Source organism: Peromyscus leucopus, unplaced genomic scaffold (genome assembly GCF_004664715.2).
Source record: "Peromyscus leucopus breed LL Stock unplaced genomic scaffold, UCI_PerLeu_2.1 scaffold_192, whole genome shotgun sequence".
In the NCBI taxonomy this organism is placed as follows: Eukaryota; Metazoa; Chordata; class Mammalia; order Rodentia; family Cricetidae; genus Peromyscus; species Peromyscus leucopus.
The window spans coordinates 206,014-229,313 of record NW_023505065.1 but is presented as its reverse complement, the minus strand read 5'-3'; the positions used below and the strand labels follow the sequence as shown (position 1 = coordinate 229,313).

At 41.8% G+C, this 23,300-nt stretch overlaps 1 pseudogene; it reads left to right on the top strand.

Annotated features, from left to right (window-relative positions):
• LOC114692027 overlaps window positions 1-23,300 on the top strand; it is a 266,238-nt pseudogene that overhangs the window by 122,144 nt on the left and 120,794 nt on the right.

Sequence of the window (23,300 nt, the reverse complement as noted above, 5' to 3'; positions counted from 1 at the left end):
GTGAATTGGCGGTTCTGATTCCTGCCTTGATTAGTAGAGTCCTAGATCACAGGCTCAACTCTGAGGACACCTACATATTAGGTCTGGCCACCCGTCCCCAAACCCAAAAGAGTAAAGGTGAAAAGTCTGAAAAGAAGTTCAGTCACCATAGCTAAACTAATGGTGTAAGGAGCATTAGCGATGTTACTTCAGAGCTTCTAGATTCTACAGGGGAGGAGAGGAGTCGGAATGTGGCCTGGTTGGCCTTGTTCAGTACCACAGTGACGGCTGCTTGGGGATAGATCCTACTCCTACCAGCTGTTTATCCATTAGACCTGTTGTTTCTGGAACCTGAGGTGACTTCGGGCGAAGGAGATGAATGCAATGGAGACAGAGAGGCTGATGTTTATCAAGCTTTTAGGCACCTACTGGGCATTTGCAGGTCAGTGCTTTTAGCAAAAACCAGCCCTAAGTCCTTGTGAGTGTTACTTGGCTAGGTAGTGGTCTCTGATAGTCTCAACTAAAGTTTTCATTTTCTAAAGGACTTTGTATTTAGATGTTTATCTCTCAGACATTCCTTTTAAATGCAAGGAATGTGTCATACACTTTTATAAGGATGGATTCAAAGCAAAATCCCTTCCGTGTAGCCTGTGTAGTCATTGATTGCTTGGTCCTCCTGGCATTAACTGTTGAACACTGAAATTGAGGTCTTCTTATTTAAAAGTCCAGGTCTGTACTGTCTCACAGTTATTCAAAGTTTATATTAGCAAATTCAGGGGGGTGCAAGATAGGAAATGGATGTACATTGGGCACAAAGGAAAGAAGAATTAAGATAGCAGGTTCATAGTGAATGTGGTGGTTCTCGTGACCATAGATTCTTGAGGAGAGTGCTATGAGAGTGTCCTATGCACTTGGGATGATAAGGAGTTGGGTGTTCTGGTGCCCAGGCTGACTCATGTTCTAGTATCATCTCTCAGGCCATGTAGGGCTCCCAGAGATGTCTGGTTTCTAACAGAAGCTGTCTCAAAATATGCAATCATACATAGGTCAGTAGGAATTTAAAATCCTTAAACTCTGATGGACATGTGTTGTATCATAATAGCTACCTGTGTGCAGTTTTGCTGTGCATTGAAGGATCTCCAAATAGTATGTTGCAGCATCAATTTAGTCTTACTATTCTACCAATATATTGAAACAGAAGGAAAGTGATTTTTTCATACTCCATTTTGAGCATTTGTTCAGGAATCCTGTACTCATTAAGGCACAGAATACATGAAGGCCACACACATATCTGAGGCAATAACTATAGTAATGGCATACAAACTTTGTTTTGCCTTTCCTGAATTCTGAGTATCCCAATAGTCTCAATTACCTTGGCAATGTTACCTGAATGGGTCTACTGTAGCTTTGTGGCATCTTACTGCTTCCAGTGGGCTGGATTTCTGTGTGCTTTTGTAGGAAGTCAAGGTGCTGGAGTTCTCTCCTACTGTCGGCTTCTCAGTGAAAGGCTGAACTACAAATACTAGTGTACTTGTGTGCTCTTTGTGCGTGTGTGTGTGTGTGTGTGTGTGTGTGTGTGTGTGTGTGTGTGTGTGTGTAAGATTACCAAGAGTATCTATCAAGGGACGAGAGGATTTCACTCACTGAGCCTAACAGGATATGGAATTCTTCCTTAAGAGCCTAGAATGGTCAAATATTTACAGAGGAGAAATGAACGTAATGAGATGAGGCAGTAAAATACCCTCCTAGTGGGGATTCCAGCTAAGCTACTTGGTGAGGTCGTTGCTGAGACTGCAGTGTGGAGAGCCAGCACCGAGTTGGGGTTTAGCAGGGCCCACCGTTTGTTCAAAGACGTGACTGGTGGTGGCGGCTTGGCTTTGAGACAAGATCTGTTTATGGCTTTGCATCACTGTACTGCCCCGTCCAACTTCACACTTGACATCCTCCTGTGTCAGTGCTAGGACTGTAGGTGTGTGCCACCACATCTGTCTTCCTACTTGAATTTTAAGATGAAAAAAATAGTATGATTTTGCTACCTTCTTCACTCATCCTCCCAGTCAGCATTTCTCCTCAATTTTAAGTAGGCTTTGTTTGGGTTTTACATTTTATTTGTAGTGTGTGGCATGAGCAGAAGTCAAAAAATAACTTGGATGAGTTAGTTCATTCTCTCCATCATGTGGGTCCTGGTGATTGACATGAGGTCATAAGGCTTGGTGGCAAGAACATTTACCTGCTTAGTTATCTTACCAGCCCTCATTTTATAACCTGTTCTTGAAGTATAGACTTTGTAGGGCCGTAGACTATCGTGTTTGTGTGTGTGTATGTGTGTGTATGTGTGTTTGTGTGTGGAGAGAGGAGAGAGAGAGAGAGAGAGAGAGAGAGAGAGTTTTGATTTGGGTATCAAGAACTAATATTAATCATTGATCTCGTCAGATACTAAGGAGGAATAAGTAGATTGGAAGGTCAAATTTATTGTAACCTTTATCCTCCAATCACTAAAAATCAATCTAATCTGTTTTACTTGTGCATTTGAAATGCGCTGTTAATGAACTCAATCGGTTGAGGCTGCTCTAAGCATCATGTCATCTGCATGTGCGCACAGGTGAAGACCCAGAAGAAAGGCGTGGCCAGGTTCTGATCCTGTTGGTAGAACAGGCACTGTGTGTCCACGACTACAAGGCAGCCAGTGCGTACTGCCAGGAGCTGATGGCCGCGGGTGAGTAGACCACTTAGCGCTGAGCTCACATCCTCTACGTGGTAAATAACGGAGATGGACTCTTGAGAACTCAGTCAGCCCGGTGGCCAGGCCAGGCACCTGTTTGCTTGAGATGTATCTTGTTAGCAGCAAGCATGCATGCTGTGTGCTTATCTATTCATATCAATATTTGAATTGGCTCAAGTACAATAGATTCTCTCTAATTTTGCTTATTTTACATTCCCTGTCTAAATTGTGCTCATCATTTTAGGAACAATAGTAATATGGAACTTTTTACTGTTATTTTATGTATTATAGAAAATAAAATTTGGAAGAACATCTACAATTTGTGATGAGGTAGTCAATATTTTTATATCTTAATGTAAGAAAAAAACAGTGTTGAAAAAATTGGGAAGAGGTTTGGCCTAAATATTCTTTAAATTGAATTTAACGTTCCTGTCTTGAAAGAATACTGAGAGTTTATTGTGGAATAATTTCTCTTCCAAAGCACACATTCCTCCATGGAGGAAAACACAGCACCCTCTTATCAGGAGCCCTCCATGGGAAGGAAACCTTTGTGCTTCAGTACTGGCCCTGTGGGAACTCCCGCACTGCGCACTCAGGATCCCTGCACTTGTTGGTTGTGGGGATATGCCCTGGGCTTCTTGCATCTAAAGGACTCTGTTAACTGCTGGGCTCCATCTCCAGCCCCATGTGTGGATGTTGTCTGTTAGTGGACTAGTAACTGGAAGGAAGGCTGTTTAGGATTGCTAGGTGAGAGAAATGAGACCCAGCTCCTTAAACGTCATGGACAGATGGGCATTACATCTGTGAGCCAGCCGAAGTGGTTGGTTGATGGGAAATGAAAAAGAGGACAGGATCGGGGAGAGGAATCATCGCTGGGTTGTTTCAGGAAGGTCTTTGAAGGTGGGTCTGGGAGAAAGGGAGGTGTCAGCTGTGATATTCCATCTGGTGTCAAGGGTGTGGATCATGCTCAGAATCAACGGTTTTGCAAACCTGAGCTGTCAGGGCCAGACTGAGGCCTGGCCTAGAACACAGCTCACAGGAACCTGGCTAAAGTTCTGGTCAAGGACATAATCTTTGGCAAGAAATCTACAAGTAGTTTTACACTCTGGAAGTCAATACAGAACTTCCCAACCTTATTAGAAAAGGCTTTCTGTGCTGGGCAGTAGTGGTGCACACCTTTAATCTCAACATTTGCAAGGCAGAGGCAAGGCGAATCTCTGAGTTCAAGGCCAGTCTGAATCTACTGATTGAATTCTAGGACAGCCAGGGCTACACAGAGAAACCCTGTTGCAAAAAAAAAAAAAAAAAAAAAAAAAAAAAGTTGCATGAAAACTTTCATGACAGTTAATTGTGATGTTGCCACATGAAGTTCAGAGTCATTGTTTTCTGTACAAATATTGTACTGAAAATTATTTCTATAGGGTTAATTCCTGAATTAATTTTTGGTGTACATATTTAGAGACATGATCCTGGGTGGATGCTTTTAATCTTAGAGCAAAAGCTACAGTCAGGCTGGAATACCTTCAAATGAGAAATAAGTGTATTTGAAGAATTCACAGTGTGACATTGTAGAAAAATATCCGCGGGGGTTTGGGCCAGCTCCCTTTGACCCTGACCTTAGATGTCTGTCTTCTATGAAGTGGGTGTTTCTGTGTGAGTACCTACTCCAATTCTCCTTATAGCAGTTTGCAATTTCTGTTGAACTTTCAAGGACAAATGTTATTTAGTCCTTTCGACAACCCTAGAGAAAAGGGGTTATGATTGTCTCTTTGTAGTCGTAAAGGAAGGTATGGTATTGGAGCTTTTTCCAGTTCACAGGTGTGCCGTGTGGTTGGGTGGTGTCAAACTCTTAGTATTTTGTATTCAGAATCCACCTTTTTAACTGAACATCAAATTCAGTGAATAATTTTCATTCATTTATCAATCCTGAAATGTAAAAGGTTCTGTCAACACGCTTGTCTGGAGTAGCCCTGAATTGTGTGGATAGTGAGCGGGTCAGGTCTAGCTTAGGGTCTCATGCCTGTGCACAGTGTGGTGTTAATGACTGCTGCTTTGCCTTGGAACCACAAGACCTAGTTAGGACTCCCTGCTGTATCCCTCCCTCACCTTTGCTCGCATAACTCTTCCTTTCTGCAAATCCCATTTTCTTCCTTTTTCCCTCTTTGCTAATTTTTCAGGATATCCGGTGAAGTTGGGCTGTTTGTAGCCAGTTGGGCCAATCTGAAGGCTACCAGGACCTGGCCACTCGCCAGGAGCTCATGGCTTTCGCTTGACGCATTGTTCCTCCAGCAGCATTGAACTTCTGTTGGCAGCTAGCAGCTCTCTTCAGACAGAGGTAAGTGATCACAAATACAGTAAGTCCCGGTGTGTGTGAAGTTCGTTTGGTTGAGTGTATGTGTCTGAGACATGAGGTCAATTTTGGTTTGTTTTTGTACATGCAAATGTTCTAGAAGAATCTCGGTTCTCACCAAAAGAGGAATTTGAAAACCTGAGCATATTATAGTGTTGTTGGCTTTATTATAGTAAGGAAGAAAGGTTGTAAGAGGTTTGAATAAAACTACAAGTATGTTTGGAAATAATTGATTGAAAAATAAAGGAAATGTAGAATAAAATAGATGGGAAATAATCATGTGACCTGTATCTGGAGCCATGTTAGTATAAGCCATTGTTATCATATATTCCTTCTGGTGTCCTTGGGAAATGATGAGTGGGAGTTGGCCTTGGAGAGATGCTAAATTCCCTAAAACCGTGCTGAGATAGGTGGAGATGAGAAACAGATGAGAGAGGGAGGGTCCTGGAGCCTTGCATTTCATGCCACGGACGTCCATTGCACTTATGGCAGGCTTCTTTCAGATCATTCTCATTCTTGAAGCTGTCCCTTCCTTGTGAAATTGTTCCTAAACTCCTGGTTTGTTTTGTTTGTTTAGGCAACAGTTGATTTGCACAAACTGTTCATTATCAAATACAACCCCACCTCCCCTTAGAGGAAGAACCTAATACTTCTTAAATTTTCAGCCTACAATGTGAAAAGAAGGAAATTCAAAACAAAAATACAATCTTTCTTGTTTCAGATTCTTTACCAAAGAGTGAATTTCCAGATCCATCCTGAAAGGAGAAAATATTAGTGTCTCACCCTTAATTGGTAAAGTTCTACAAGAGGTATGCTAAAAAGTGTGAAAGGAATGAGTTTGAAAGAGACTGTAGGTGGAATGAAATGGGCACAATTAACCCAGTGCCGTGAATGGATAGGTGTGTTGTGTGTGTGTGTGTGTGTGTGTGTGTGTGTGTGGACTATTTCTCAGTTTTGTGTTGTGTGAAATACAACATTCACATGGAAAGTGGCTTAAAAGTGTCCTGCTTCACAACTTAACAAAGGACGCTATCAACCACCTCCCCATACAGATGAAGAAAGAGCATGTGACCAGTTTCCCACAGCTCTCCCAGTTCAGCTTCTGTCCTGCTGTCTGCTCTTAGAGGTCATCATGGTCCTGATGAGTCCTAGAAACTCATCCTTGTACCATTCCTCGAAGCTCTGTGTTTCTCCAGACTCAAAGGAGGTCTCATAGGAGCCAGTGGTCACTCAACCTTGTTTGTAGCAGGAGTCGTCGCTCAGGCGTTGAGTTGAAGACTTAACTCTGTTGATTAATGAAGACTTGACTCTGTGATCCTCCACCATGTACCCAGTAATCTGACCTGCTCAGGCACATCCCCTCTGATGCTTGTGTGGTGCCGTCTCTTGTTGGAGCTTCCCAAACTGTGTGTCTCCACCATCTACCCAGTATCTGACCTGCTCAGGCACATCCCCTCTGATGGCCTGTGGTGCCGTCTCTTGTTGGAGCTTCCCACACTGCGAGTCCTGGCAGACCATCATCGTTCTCTGGCACCTCTGCCCCTCCTGCCCTTCTTGTCTGTGCTCTGAGTTTGAGCCCTCTCTTCTAAACTATTTCCTTCTAATCCACTGCTGGACTTCTCTCACCGTTCCCTCCCCTGTGTTCACTAAGTAGTCTCTCATTTCTCTGTTGTATCCTTGACAGTGGATGTGGTGTTGTGTTTGGTCAATGAAGATGACGTCATTTCTCTTTACACCTGCTTCTCGGTGTGCTTGTCAGTGTCAGTGCCTGCTAGAGCTCACTTGGCAATATCTGCTGCTTAATGACTCGTCCACGGCTAACAGAAATGAGGAGGTAAGAAGGAATGTAAAATCGAATCGATTTCCAGCCTAGTTCCTCTCCATGAAGTGTGGTAGCTGCTCAGGTCTTGTCATTGTTTGGTCACTGTGAGAGGGTTCTTATTTTTCTGTTTACTGTAGAATCTGACCAACTTTCTGCTGAGCTCAGCCCTGTGGGCTTGTTCTGAATCCCCATCCTCCTTTAAAACAGTCCATTCAAAGTCTTTCGTGACTTTGGCTTCCTGGCTTCTGGGATTACAGTGAATTAGAAGGTGTCAGCCTGCCCCGTGGTGACTTCTTGGATTAAGCCGTGCTGTGTTGCCACAAGTGTGCACATACTGCTCTGTTAGACTCTTGTCAGCAATGAAGCCGCCGCAGCTGTCCTCTGTGTCCACTTAGGCAGGAAAGGCATCCTTCCAAAGTGGTTATTTTTTCTTTCTTAAAAGCTTTTCTGTCTTCCTCTTTCCTCTTTCAGCCACTTGTAATGGATTGAGATTTCATGAAGTGCTAATCCAAACCTCGCATAGCTTTGATGAATGAAGCACATTTCAGAATATTTATAGCGACTATTATCAGAGTGTAATGTAGTATTTAGCTATAAGCTGCCATGCATTGCACATTAACAGTAGAGGTAATAACCATATTAAATATAACTTATAAATGAAGGCAGATTTCATATATAACCTGCCTCATACTTAATACTTCCATTACTTCATTGTAAAAATTATTTTTATTATATATTCAGAAAAAGTAATGATGGTATTATACAGTAACATCCATGTGAATAGAATGGAGACTGTACATGTTAGATGCTGTATTTGTTCCGGTGTGCAAAATTGTTTATAATAGAATAAAATGCAAACTCTGAATAACTGCAAGATTTCAGATTTCCAGTTCTTATTGATATTAGTTATTAGGGCTTTTTAGACTGAAAAGTCTTTATACCATTTTTAATATATTAACATTTTGCTTAGCTAGTATCACTTAGCTGGTGGGGTTTTCTCCAGATAATTCTAATTAAAGATAGAAATGGTTGTATACAGGGTTCGCATTAAAAAAATGTTTCACTGTGGAAAAATTGTTTGAGTATTTGATGCTGTAATTTAAATGGTTGAACTGAATGGTTAATGTCTAGAGAACAAGCATGTTCTTAGCATAGCTCTCCTTTCAGTTGGTAGAAGGACTGTTTAGAAATACTTGAAAAAAGCAAGCATAGTGGCAGTTAGTTTCAATACCATGGCAAGTACTTTCTTTTCCATGGCTTGAGTGATGGGCCCTTGGATGGGGTCCACTTCTTAGTTACTATGTGAACATTGGTATTCAAGTGCTTGTATACAAGTGTTTGTATTTCTTACATGGATGCCCTGGGAAAATCTGCTATGTGCTACACTACGTTCTTGATATCTGAATATGCTGCTTACCTGTTATCCAAAGTACCTGCATATTTGTTTTAGCTTGTCATTGTTATGATAAAATACCTGAATAAAAACAACTGAAAATAAAGAAAAAACATTGACATGTTTTCGAAAGTTCAAGCTTTGGGTACTTTGTTTTGTTGCTTCTGGGATAATGCCTGTGAGGCAGCACACTTTGAAGGGATAGATGGTGGAGGAGAGTGGTTCACATGTGGCACAGAGAAGCCAGGGAAAGACCAAGGAAGAGGCCTGGCTCAGGCTACAGCCGCCAAGAACATGCCCTACCCATCTGCTTCCTCTTAGTAGTTCTCATCTCTGGGTGTTCCTCCCAACTCCAGTTGTGCCATCAGATTATGAGTATGTCATTGGATCAGTCCATCGAGGATGGCAAAGCCCTGGGGTCTAGTTGTGTCTCAGGATCTTTGGTCTGAATAGTACATGACCAAACCTTCCTTAATGACTTGCATTTTTTGAGAGTATCATATAATTACTTATTCCCCCTTATTTTCTTTCATGTACTCCTTATTTTCTTTCAGATTCATAGCCTCTTTTATTAATTAATTGTTGTTTATGCATATATGCATAAATGTATTCGTATGTATTCTTAAACACAACCTGGCCAGTCGGTAAATGGTACTTACATGTGTGGTTCTGGGACTGACCATTTAATACTGGATAACCAGTTGGTTTGCTCTTCCCTGGGGAGGACTATTTCTTCCACTTGGAGCATTCATCTGTGCAGGAAATGAGGCCTCGTGGTCTTTCCTTTGTGCTCTCTAGCATGTCTCTTGATGTGTCCTTGTTCAGCTCTTTTGTAGGCAGTCATGTTGGTGAGACTAATGGTTGTTGCTCCTGACATCATTAGGAGACAATCTCACAGCGAACTCTTTGAGCCTTTGGATCCTGCAGTCTTTCTGCCCCCACCTGATTCAGTGTTCCTGGAGCCTTAGTTGTGGGATGTTTTGTAGATGGATCCTTGGGAGCGGACTCTAGACTGCATGTGGATTGGTTGGGTTCTATGTAATGATTGCTGTCTGTTGCAAAGAGAAGTTCCCTTGACGGAAGATAAGGACTACACTTAGCCGACAGCATAAGGACAAATAGTTGTTGGAATGCAGTTAGGGATTATACTGTTTTAGTGAAGTGGTAGTTGTAGTTCTCCAAGATTCATAGCTTCACTCCTCTGGGTAGTCGGCTGGGTTTCCAGCACCAGGCATGAACCCCCATGTTGAGTGGGTCTCAAGTGGAAAGCTGTTGGTGACCAGCGAGGGATGTTTGCCACCACTGTACCTTAGGTTGTGCCATACTGGTTGTTGTTGTTGTGGTTCATTGATGTCACAGCTAGGTAGGACTGTTGGTTGCTTCCCTCCTTTGGAAGCTTACGTGTCACCTACTGTGAAAACTAGTCTTCAGGGTGAATACATTCTGGTCAGTTCCAGCTCAGGGCCTCTGGATCCTGTGCTAAGACCAAAACTTTAATACCTAACCCTTTGGTGTGCCAATTAATATCCAAAGCACACCAACCTTTTTATATTCTCACAAGAAATATGTTAAAGTTTCTGTTTCTCCACTGGATTTTTATTTAATATGTGTGCTATCTTATTATGTATTTGATATACTGAGGACCTAATTGTATCCTGTGCAGTTAATAGCCATGAGCACATTTTCATATGCTAATTGCCATGTTCAAAGGGCTATTCACATATTTTGCTCATTTTATTTTCCAACTTTGTTTCTTGTCTTGTGACTAAGCTGGAAATAAATGTTCAATTAATATTCTGGATTCTAGATACAAGTATTTTATCTAGATTCATCTCATGTCCATGTGTGACAGGAATTTTCATTTTTTTACTGGTTTCTTTTGAAGTATAGATGTTTTTAATGTTGTTTAAGGTCTGCTTATAGCATTTTCTTTATTGGTTATGCTTTCAATGTATCTAAGAAATCTCTGCCTGACTCAGGGTTGTGAAGATTTACTCTTATACTTTTTTTCTAAGAATTTCTCCTTCTTAAATTTATTGGTCAATTAATAGTTAGAAAACACTTTAATATAAGTATAAATGTGTGGAAGTATCCACATGCAATTGGATAAATTTATAAAAGAACTTAGATCACATTCGAAGATTAACTGGGAAGTATATTTTGTTAGTTTTCTCTATTATCATGTAATCACTTGTTCTCTGTTAATAGATTTCTGGGAAATTTTATTTCTTACAAATAAAAAAATTAGATATGAGCCATTTATAATAGAATAGTAGCATCTGTTAACTTTTTTTTTTTGGTTTTTTCGAGACAGGGTTTCTCTGTGTAGCTTTGCGCCTTTCCTGGAACTCACTTGGTAGTCCAGGCTGGCCTCGAACTCACAAAGATCCGCCTGCCTCTGCTCCCGAGTGCTGGGATTAAAGGCGTGCGCCACCACCGCCCAGCTTGCATCTGTTAACTTTTAATAAGTGGTGCATGGGTGTATCTTGTGTCATATATTTTCCTTCTCTTAGTAAGTTATTTAACCAACATTCTATTATCAAATGCTTTAAAGTTCTTTTCTCTCCTTCTCTCTGTCTACATATCCCATGAGTCTCACTGCCCAGATAGGAACATTTAAGCTGTATGTGTTATTCTATGTCGTTTTGTTTCCCACAGAGTCTCTGAGTAGCCCTGGACCATACCATTAATCTTCTGCATTCTAGGATAGGCCTGTGACTGCTCCACCATCCACAGCCTCTCCTTCCACGTCTCCGTGTACAGATGTTCTGTGTGGCTTTCTTGGCTCATGGGGATTTTGTGTTGTTGTTGTTGTTGTTACTGAAGCCATATTATACATGCACAAACATTACTAGTATTTCTTTGCAGTTTGGATGTTCTTGTACTGTTTTGTTTGGAGACAGTGTTTCACTAGAAAGTCTAGGATGACCTCTGAGCATCATCAGCAGTAATGAGAGTTGCAGTCCCAAGACTCCAAATTGGGAGGCAAAGTGTTGCAGTTGTTACTTGAAGAAAAGTGCTCTGTATTATTCAAGGATATTTTGGAGAAGGGTCACTGTCCAGTCCTGCCTGAGTCGTTTATATTCCTTAAGTATAATTGAGGTCAACCAGTTTCTCTGAAGGGAGTCTTTGTTACCTGACACTAGAGAAGCCGCCCCTTAAGTCATTCCAGCAGCTTCAGGCTGTGAGCCCTACTTGGTGTGTGAAGGTATCCTGTTCATGGGAATCATTTCGGTAACGGTGCTCTTTTACGTTGTAAGATTTGAAAGATGCCATTACTACTTAGTAACCTTCGAACTGTGTAGCATGCTTAATATTTATGAGATTTCATGTTAAATTTTATGCTGGCAGTTGTTGATTTGGTTTTGGGGTCTAAACTGTTTCTGCTATTACGTAGTCAACATTAATTAGCAGCGTGCCACTATCAGTATGACAAGTGTCATTTCGGGGATGACTTTTTTAGCCGCCTCTTTTCTACCCCTAGTATATGAAGTTGAAGGAAAATGGCTTTTCTCATTAACGACTCTGGGTGCCCTGAGATTGTGGTAGACCACCCCTCTGGTAAATTTTGCCCATCCTCTTCATGATGCTGAAAGAGAATGTTTTCACTCATTAACAGTTAGGGTCGCACTCTGAGCTTGGTGAACCTTGTCTGGCATACGTGCTAGCCTGTGGTCCAGCTGGGCTTCCAATTTCATTTTTGATTGCATTAGTTTTGAGGGTGGACACACACGTGGGGTTAGAGGCAACTTGTGGGCCTCCTCCACTGCTCGGCCTTTACCTCAGGGGTCCTGAGGGTTGGGCCCAAGCCATCAAGGCAGGCGACACTTGCCTTTGCCATCTCGCCAGCCTCACTTTCTCATTGTAAGTGTTCCCTAGCGGAAATATTTACAGGAAATCCATTATTACATACATTTCTGAACATGTCTGTCTTATTTATCTTTGGAAACACTCTTTCATATTTCATGTATCTTATCTTGATTTAGCCGACTCATCATCTATCCATAGAAACAGAAATAAAATTTAGGTTCGTTTTATGAAATAAAATAGGTTTTATGACTTTCATATTTTGATATCTTTCAGTTCCTTTTATTTACCTCCATGGAACCTCACTTCCTACCTGAGGGCTGTATTTCTTAGCATGTTTATAGTTTTAGTTCTAGCCTCAGATGAGTTGATGACATTCCAATCATTTGATACACCCTCTCAATTAAGAGGATTCTCGAGATGAACAGGAATTTAAAATGTGATGTGAAATTCTATTTGAATAATGTTTCCTCTAGGCAGGCGCATCTTGAACATGTATCTCAAACATTTAAATGATTCAGTAAATCCAGACTTCGTATGGTTATCTATAGCTGCAAACTGTGGAGACTCACCTACCTTGGAATAATGAATGAACAGTGTCCTTGCTCTTGAACAGCTTCCTCTGCAGAATGAAAAGCATACCAGAGTATTCTGGAAACAATACATTAATTAAGCATATAATGCTTTGAGTGGGTAGGAGGGTAGAAATCTTATTAATGCTACTTAAAGCAAAAACAGTCTTACATGTTAAGATAAACTGAGGAGAACATCTTTGTGACCTTAGAGTAGGCAAAGACTTCTTTGTTAGATATAAAAGTAGTAATTCTAAAGCAAATATATATAAAACAAATTAACTTTTATCCTAAGACACCAGTAAGAAAATGGAATGATAATTCACAGGGTACTAGAAATATCATTGTTTGCATATTCAGAAAGGCCTATGAACCCAAAATATGTACGACTTCCCCATGAGTAAGCTTGCCCGTGTGTAGTAGGCTGGCCATGAACTTACTATGTAGCTTAGAGTAGCTTTGAACTCTCCTGCGTCTGCCTCTCAACTGCTGTGTTGCAATCATGCCACAAGTAAACAACTACTGGTGTGTTTGTTCCCTTTTAGTGTTTACAGTGTATTCGGTGAAGCACTTTGTGAAGTCCTGGCCCAGAGCAAGGATTCAAAAACAAGCACCCTTTCTTCTCCTACAGTCGGCCAGTTGGAGTTGTTTTCTACCGCATCTTCTCTGAGGGGTTGGCTGTAGGCCTGCTCTCTCCCCTCCACACAGAGGTTTTAATATTTGATAGAGTGCTCTGGGTTGCTGGTGATGTCTGTGCATTCCACCTAATTCTACTCCAGCACACTGTTAAGAGCATGCACATTGTTCTTTATTTCCCTCCTTTTTTTGTATTTAAAACCAACATGGGGTGCTAAAGAGTGGACTGAGCAGTTCAAAGTGCTGGCTGCTCTTGTGGAGAACCAGAGTTGAATCAACACTGTCAGGCAACTTACAACCTGTAACTCCAGCTCTGAAGTGTTTAGTGCCTCTTCTGGCCTCCATGGGTACCTGCTTTCTCTGCATATGCTCTGACACAGACACAGACAAATGATTTAAAAAAAAAAAAAAAAAAAAGGGCTGGAGAGATGGCTCAGCCATTAAAGGCTAGGCTCACAACCAAAATTATAAGAGTTTGGTTCCCAGCACCCACGGCTGTCTCTCCAGCCACAAAAAAAAAACAAAAAACAAAAAACAAAAAAAAACAAAAAACTTTCAAAACCAAACAACCCCCACAGCATGCTGTTTTCCTTTACAGTACTTTTCCGTTTGAAACAACCGCATGCCACGTGCTGCAGCCCTGTAGACAGTGGTGGTGTGTTGGAGGCCAGAGGCAGCTCTGGACATGTTTCTCCTCAGTTCCCACTGGTGCTCTGACGGGGGTGGGGGGTGCGGGGGGTGGGGTGGGTGGGTGGGGAGGGGATGGAAGTTAACCAGGTCTGCTCTGCAGACTGGACTACTTGGAACACTTCCTGAAGATACCGACTTGTAAATGGCTTTTTAGTCTAATTTTAGCTCTTTATTTAAGCTGTAGTCTCCAATGCTAAGGAAGACAGTATTTCTTATCTCCTGGCTATGGTGTTATCAGATTGTTGTTATTTTTATTTTTTAATGAATCAAGCTCAGTTTTAGATCCCAGAAAACATTCTTGATGTTGGAAATGGAGGTGATTTTTATAGTTTAGAGAGTTGCTTAAGGATTAAAGTTATAGGTGTCGCTAATAGTTACCTCTTGTTGCAGGACAGTGTTTCAGGGCTTCCTTCCTGGGGAGCTACAGTCTACCCAGGGAGCCAAAAGATGAGTTTCCATGCCATGCTGACTCCACCAAGGTGGAAGCCAGCAGGTTGGAAGTTCATGGTTGTCTTTAACCTATTCTCTTACTGTGGTAACGGGGGTCACTGGTACAGTTTTATAGTTGTGTACATACAATTTATGGTACTTGTGTATCTATACATTTTTTTTTGCTAGGAGAAGAATCACAGAAACGTCAAAAACATCAGCCTCTAGAGTAGCTTTGTCTCCCAGGTGTCATGAAAGTGGGTCATGTGTGCAACACCTGTTACAAGTGAGTCTAAGAAGTGTGTTCTCTAGCTTTAGACTGGCAGCACAGGACAGTTTGCAGAGAGATCCCAATACAGTTAAGTCAGTGAAGCCATGGTATCTGCCCAAACTAGAACCTCGAGAAACACTGTCTTTTTTGCTCCCTAGGCTCCAGTTGTTTTGTGTGGTTATCTTAAAATGCACAGGCAATGCAGCATGGTTTGTTCTTTGCTAACACAGCGTCTGTCTTCTCTGTTTTTATAATTAACCTTTAACCTGTAATGTTGCATTGAGTTCATGGGTATATGTTTTCTCATGTCAAAACCGTAGTAAAGCATGCGCAGTGCATTTTACAAGCAGCCTCAGGCAGTGGGAATTAGGTAAATTCTGGGCTTTGGTTAATGTAGCCTAAAGGCTTCCTTTTAGTTTCCCTTTAGAAATAATAAAATGCACATGTAAGTGTCCTAACCTGACCTGTCCCTTTGCTATCACCACAAAGCCACAGCTTTGAGGAAACAGTTCATTATTTTATGGTTTCTGTAAACAAAGTATGTTGTAGGCTCTGGTGACAAATCTATTTCTATCCTTCTTCATGTTGTTGGCCAAATTTCATTCCTTTTGCTTGTGGACTGAGGTGCACATTCACATTCTGTTATCACCTGACAGTTGTGCTCAAGTTTCTGGAATATACTATAATTCTTTGGATCATGGCTCTCATCCTCCATTTTGAAGGGCAACAACTGCGGGTTGAGTCTTTTTGTATTTCAAATCTCTCACATACACCACCCCCAAGCTTCCCCCTTATAAGGTCTTTGACCTTTGACCCTAGCTATGGCAGGATTTCTGCTTTGTGGGTTCAAGTCATTATACTGGTCAAGTGCACCATTTTGGTTTAATCTTATACTGGTCAAGTGCACCATTTTGGTTTAATCTTTGTGCTTCCCGGGTGGGTTCCTTAATCATCTGTGAAGTTCCATTGCCGTGTAATAGTCTCACAGGTCCCAGCACAAGAACGAGTATGACCTATCCTTAGTTCTGCTTCCAAAGCTGCTGTCAAGTAGATCTAGAGTATACTCTTGTCTGGGTGCTCCGTATGAGAGGATCTCCTGAGAACTTTTGAGTGATTCTATTATTTTTTAATTACTTTGATAAATGATATGACCCAGAATTAAATGACAAAACTGGGCGGTCTGCTATTAATACCATGAGGCCAAGACCATTATTAGAATCAGAGGCTTACCAGTTAGTTTCTAACCCCTACTGGAATACTTCAGAGAAACCCGTAAGTAGACATTAACCTGAAAGTTGACTTTCAAAGAATCATTTTGAATATGAACAGATGTAGTCTTTGTTGTTTTTGTTTAGAAGACTGTTAGTGTGTATGATTTTTCCTCCTTGTCGGGGTTTTTAAAGGGATAGATAACATTCTTATTGAATAACTCAAGATTGGCTGGAGGTTACATCTTGTACATAGTATTAATCATCCACTTGTTTGAGGAAAAGCAATTCCTTTTCTATTGGAAGGCAGATTATTGGAGACTTCTGATTTTGTTGGGGTCATAGAAGCATTGATTACTTAAATGATTTACATCATAATTTAAAAACCACTTAAAAGTGTGGCCATTGGATTGGTAAAACAAAGTGCATCTCTTCTTGGTAGGTCTTCTGAAAGTGAGTGTTGACTCAACACACTGACGTTCTTTCTGTTTTCTTTTGTAAACAGCTGAGTGGGGAATGATGCACTATTAGCATTTCTTTTTCATGGTTGTGTAGTTACTGACTAAGGTGGACTTTAAATGTGTTTATCTTGGTGTTAATGAGTCTGGTTGTTGTCAGCAGTCTCTAGCTGTGCTCCATCTTACCAGTGAGCACTTGACATTGCCTTTTCTCTTCTCAACACAGGATGATGGAAGTGCTTCGGATAGCAGCTCAGCTGACCTGTTACACTGGACCACTGCAACCACCATGAAAGTCTTGTCCAATACCACGACGACTACCAAGGCTGTGCTGCAGGCTGTCAGTGATGGGCAGTGGTGGAAGAAGTCTTTAGCATACCTGCGGCCCCTCCAAGTAAGCAAGGCATCTTTATAATAATTAGGTTTATGATTTACACCAGTTCATCAGTGCTGCTGTCTAGTTATTGTCAAAATAAATCTGTGATCGTCAAAATATCCTAACAAATCTGGCCCTCCCATTGGGTAAGGAATGAGCAATCTACTGCATAGAATGTAATTCTTTTCCATGCATTCCTTGCAAAGAACCTGAGATTCATTTGAGTAACATCTGTTTTATATGTCAGGATTAAAATCCAGGGAGATAAAAGAAGAAAATGATTGTGAGTACCCAGTTGCTTCTGTTGTATTTCTGTGAGTTGGCAGTTGAGGACAGTCAGTGTCATCTTGGGGACATCTTTACAGACTCCTGCTTCTACCCTGGAGTTACAGATGAGCTAACAGTAGAACAGTTGAGGCCGCTTTGGTGTTGTTCTTAATCTGTGTTCCCTTTGCTGCCTCCTCTCCTCTGCCCCACTGCATGCAGTTCTCTGTTCTCTACAAGAAAATAAAGGGTAAACGTGGGTGCAACCCCGGTGCATCCCACACACTCATGGATTCTCTCTTTCTGTTCACTCATTCCTCACTTATCTATCTACTCATCTGTCCATCCCCGTGCATCCCACACACTCATGGAATTCTCTCTCTATTCACTCATTCCTCACCATCTACCTATCCATCCATTTAATATATACTTAGTAGTCATTTTCTTTGGCTCACATACAATTATAAATCCTGGGAATAAAATGAGGGGAGACTTCAGTGTAATTTCATTCTCTACAATGGTGGAGAAGATGAAATATCTACATAGTAATGAAATGGTGCTGTGACGTAAGAATAACCAATATGGTGGATTTGTAGTCAACATTATCTTGGATGAGAAAAGTAGAGAGCACTCTTCCAAGAGAATCAGTGTGAGACAAAGTTGTCCTCTGTATCTTAGCCGAATGCGTAAGGCAAGAGAAAGAAGGGAAAAAGATGCAAACAAGAAAGAAGAGACAAATTGTCCTTGTTTTCAGATGGTAGTTCTACAGTTAAAAGTCCCCAAAGAATCGACCAGAAGACTTACATAAGCATTCTCAGCAAAGTAGCAGGGGACACAATCAGGATTGAGGAATCAGTAGCTTTTCCATAGAGTGATGATCAGCTCACTGAACGAACTCTGAAGACAGTCTCACTCACAGTACTACTCAAAAGAAACAACCACAAGTGTAAACTTAAAGGTCTCTCCAATGAAAACTATAAAGAATTGATGGAGGAGACAGAATACAGTTGAAGATGGAAAGGTTTCCAAGTTCTTGGATATACAGAATATTTTTAATCCATGCTATTAAAAGCATTGTACAGATTCAGCCAGTGACATTCTTCAGAATCTAGGAAAATCCATCCTGAAATATACATGGGAACATAAAACACCTCTAATCCCAAAGCAGTCTTGAGCTAATGAGCCATTTAGGAGACATTTCAATATTTGACATACACATATACTGCAGAGATGTGACAATAAAAACAGCATGGTAGTGACCCCAATACAGACACACAGTCTGCTACCCGGTGGACTAGGGTGGAAAATTTAGAAATAAGGACATGCTCCTAAGGCCACCTGACTCTTAGTTACGGTACCAAAATGATATAGTGAGGAAAAATTAGCCTCTTCAACAAGAGGTGCTGGAAAAACTGACTGTCTACACATACAAGAGTGAAACGACACCTCTCTCTCTCTATGCAATTCAGCGTCCTTAATGCAGGACCTGAAACATTGAGGGTAGTAGAGGAAAATAGGCTCAGGAGATAAGAGCAAAAATGGGCAGACTGGACTGTATTAAACTGGAAAACTGCAGAGCCGAGAAAGGATCAGCATTCTGACAAGAATGTCCATCAGATGGAGAAATCCTTACTGAATAGGCGGTCCTCTGACAAAGAATTCTTATCTGGGATAATAAGGATCTCTAATATTTAAATAACATTATCAGTTTGATAAATGGGCAGTGGACGGACATTTCTAATGAAGTACAAATGGGTAATGAGTACATGAAAAAATGTTCAACATTTTTGTCTATGAGATGATTGCAAATCGGAACTACATTTAGTATTCAATTCAAATCAGAATGGCTACCACCAAAGAATAACAGATACTGACAAGGATATGGCGAAGAGAGAACCCTTCCTCCTGCTGATAGGAATATAAATCACAGCCAATATGGACCCTGGTACCGAGGTTTCTAAATCGGAAGAAAGAGCACTCTGTGATCCACTCACAGCACTTCAGGATGCATATCTGGAAGAACCCGTTTGTGCTAAGTACAGCGTCAGTGGCCTGCTGTGTCTCTGTGACACCATTCACATGACACGTTATGGACTCAGCCTCGGTGCCTGCCAGCAGAAGAACAGATAAATTACAAAATATGATTTGTATTCTAAATGAAGTTTGCTCAGTTATAAAGAACAAAACTGACATTTTCAGAAAAAATGATAGAACTGGTAAGGATCATATTAATGGAAATAAACCATGCTCAGAAAGATGGTAATTATCACATTTTCTCTCATGGTTGAAAGCTTGAGAGAGGACCTGAACTAAGAAGTGGACATGTAGAAGGAGGATGGGGGAGTGGACTATAAAAACGCTACTGAAGATGTGTGTATAATTAAGGGCACATTGCATGTCTAACGTAACCTCTGTATAATTAATATGAACTATAAAAGTTACTGCTGAAGAAAACCAGTGAGAATGAATAAAAAAAAGATACTTGAAGAAGTAAGTGAATAATGACTTTATTGAGAGAGTAAAGTTTTGAGTTAGAGGGAAGTTAGGTTTTTCAGAAAATAATCATTTCACACAGAAATGTGATTGCACCACATAGGGCAGATCCACAGCCCTGGTATGGGAAACATGCTTACGTTCTTGTAGAGTACACAGGAGTCGAGAGTGACTTTGAGTGAGGAGGTCAGCGTTGAAAGCCTCACGCAGACTGTGATGTGACTGTGGACTTTGTCTGCAGGAGATGGAAAGCTTTGTAGAGTCTCGACAGTGCGTCTGTGTGCCGCATGTTTTCTTAATGAGCTCATGTGACCGCAAAGGCCGATCCCGACCCAGCTCGCCGGGTCGGAGATGCCAGTCATTTCATTCACACAAGCGTTTATGACGGAAGTAGGAGTGGCTGTTTCGGGGGAGTCTTTTAAGTACTCCTGACGGTCTGTGTGGCCTTCTTCAGGAAAGAGGACCTGTGGGGTGGAGGTATGCACAGTCGGTAAAGCAGGCACCAGTTACTGCGATGCTGGCCTTGCCATCGCATAGACCTGGCTCTTCCTTGTCACACTGGATTATGATTATCACAGTTTGGTTCTTTTCACCGGGTGGAGTGTCTTACTCTTTCTTGAAGGCTTATTTAACACAGTGTTAAAATCGTTCAGCACTGTTATTGATGCATCACTTTTTAAACATTAGCAGCTTCATTGTCTCCTGGACTGTGCCCACCGGGAAGTCTGCCGTCATCTTTGACAGAATGTCTTTTACTTAACTTCCCCATCGATTTGAGGAGCGCAGACAAGTACAGTGAGTGTAGCAGGGCAGGAGGTGCTGGCCGACCAGGAAGGACAGTGGTACACCGAAGGAAGCTTAGATTGGGGAACAGTACTGAAGGAGTCCAGCTAGCGAAAGTGGACCATGCTGTGATTTGGTGAGACTTGAGCACGCAGACCTGAGCCTGGCCTGGAGAAACCGTCAGACCTCCTTGAGGGGACCGTTTCAGTGGAGGGTCATAGACCTGTGATAGCATGCAGAACAAAATCTGCAGGGTTGTCAGAGGGACATCACCTTTGGTGTTAACAGTTCGAGTCCTGGCTGGCGGTTTGTGAGTAGAGCCAACCAGGGTGGCATCTTATCTGGTTCTTCTGACCAATGCTGCTCTCCAGTGCTTCTCATGCATCGATGTCGGCATGGCCAAGCCTGCCGATTGGCAGCAGCGTGGTGGAAATGCTGCTCACAGGCTGCAGCTGCTGTCGCGCAGGTCCTCTGCTGGGCGGCTGTGTCACCTGCCTCAGGTGTACCAGACACACTGATTCCTTTCTCCTGAAAGCAGCACCCCCACTTCCCACCCTTCTGCTTCTCCTTTCTGCCTGTCCTTGGTCTCTCTTCTAATCCTCTTTTCCCCTCACTGTTCTTCTTAGGGGCAGGAATTTGGTGGAGCATATCGAATGGGAACTGTGGCCAACGACGACCTAGCACAGCAAGGATGCCATCTTTTCTACGAGTCAGTCATCACTAACCCCTTTGTCACTGAGGTGAGGACAGTGTGCTTAAGAAGACAGGTTGAACTGACACGAACAAGGAGAAACTACAGTCTTCCTGAAGTTCATCTTGGGCCTGGCTTTTAACATGGTGGTTATTAGTTCTGGGATTTGTTTCATATAGATCACGATATTTTGCAAGTTGAAAGTCCACCAAAGTGTTAAATACAACAATGTGCATTAGTGAGACATAGTTATCCAGCTCACCACGTAATCCTGCAATCGTGTTTTCTAAGTGAAACGTGTGCTTTTGTGTCATCTGAAGTGACCCTGCCGCCTATCAGCAGGTTCCCGTGGAAAGCTTTGCTGAAGTGTTGCTGAGAACTGGAAAGCTGGCAGAGGCTAAACAGAAGTGTTTCCAACCACGGAAGTAAGGCAGGTTGTAACCTCCCAGCAGGGCTCAGGTCCTATTAGAAGAGCAATGAATCTGGGGGAAAAAAATCAGTAATTTTGAATTGCCTAATGGCATCTATCGCTTTGTTGAAAGTATTTATTGAATTCTTACTGTTTTCTGTGGGCATATGTAAATTTGAATATCATACACTTCCTGCCTTTAAGATGCTAATGGTCACAGTGAATGGTGCACTGTGCTCAGTGTTCACTTCTTTTCTTTGAATGTAGAGCTGGTGTTGATCTACAGAGGTTTCTACATAGTGACATATTTCCAGGGAGAATGTTCTGGAAAAGAAAGAAATGTGCAAGTTTACTAAAGGCAACTTACTTGTCTTTGTTCCTACTTCTCTTTTTTAGTTTGATGTTTCTTTTGGGGTTTCTAAGCTTTTTTAAAAAATAATTTTTAAACATATGTGTGTATGTGTCTGTCTTTAAGGACCACGTGTGAGTCAGTTTCTTGCTCTCACCATGTGAGTCCTGAGGAATGATTCTCGGTTCATGAGGCTGTGGACAGATACCTCAAATGCCGAGCAATCTTGCCTGTCTGAGGTGTTTATTCAGTAACATCTCCCTGTTCTTCTGCCCCTTGTCATCAGTGTTTCTCAAGGTTCAAAGGCTGCTGGAGCTCCAGCCATCTGGTCTATGCCAGGCCATTAGTGAGAAGGAAGGGAGGTGAGGAGGGCAAAGCTTCTTGGGCATCCTCACATAGCTTTCAGTTACCTCGTGCTAGGCACCTGCCTCTGCCCAGAAGTCCAGCCTCTGCCATCCAGGCTGCCGGAGCACTCGGCTGTGTGCAGCAAAACTTGGGGAAAGTGTACTGAGAAAGAACATAGGAAATAGATTGGCTTTAATGTTGACTTGCACTTGGTAAGCTAGAGTCAGGTAGTACCTAGGAGTTGGTCCCACGTCTGCTGTCTCTGGTCATTGGATGAAGGGACAGGCAGGGCGGGAGGCAATGGTGAGAGTGCTGGGGAGGTCTGTAAAGGGCTCAGAGTAGACATTCCAGCCCTGGACGGGGGTCTTGGATGACGTCACAGCGAGGCTCCACCTGTGTACCTGTGCTTACATAGCTTCTGACTTGTTTATCCGGCTTCCACCTCACGCTTGACAATCCAATTATTATTTTTCCAATTTCTCAGGATCCACCTCTAATATTCTCTTTACTGATTACATATTAGAATCACTTAGAGAATTTCAAGAAATACTGAAGCTTTCAGATCAAATTGGAGACCTTTTCTTTCAGAATCTTTAGATTTGGGTCCATTAGATTATGAAATTGCGGTAAACTCAATGTGTAAATTTTTTCCTACATTGTTCATCCCAACTACAATATATCTTTTCTTCAAACTCTCCCATGTTTGTGCTCTGGGCCCTTTTTCCTTTCAGGACAGAGACGCACCTGAATCATTTCTCTTTGTTCTGTTCAACCTGAAGCTTAGACCGCAATTGCTAATCTATTATTGGTCATGCCAAAAGCTACAGGGTGGTCTGTTTGGGACATGCCCAAGTGATTGTTTCTCCGTGTGGTGGGGAAGGGCGATGTGGGGACCACAGTTCTGGGATCAGTGGATGTAGCGTGTGCTCTTGGTTGATCTGAATGCATGTTTGTGTGCTGTTGGTGGGGTCAATAGGATATCAGGGTACAGGGCATATCTCTGTGTCTGGTATAGTTTTTTAATATCCAATATTACTGCATGGAAGACATTTCAGGGCAAAGAAAGGATTTAATTTGCTGTGAACATTCAGTATAGGGATGGTTTTAATAATAACCTTTTTTATTTGGATTTATCTTTTGTAAAGCATGTTCTGGCTAGCAAATATGATGTCTTTGAATAATGCTAATATATAGAGAAACTATACATAATAGCTTTATAACATGAGGTAACGGCCAGAAACCCAGCAGAACTG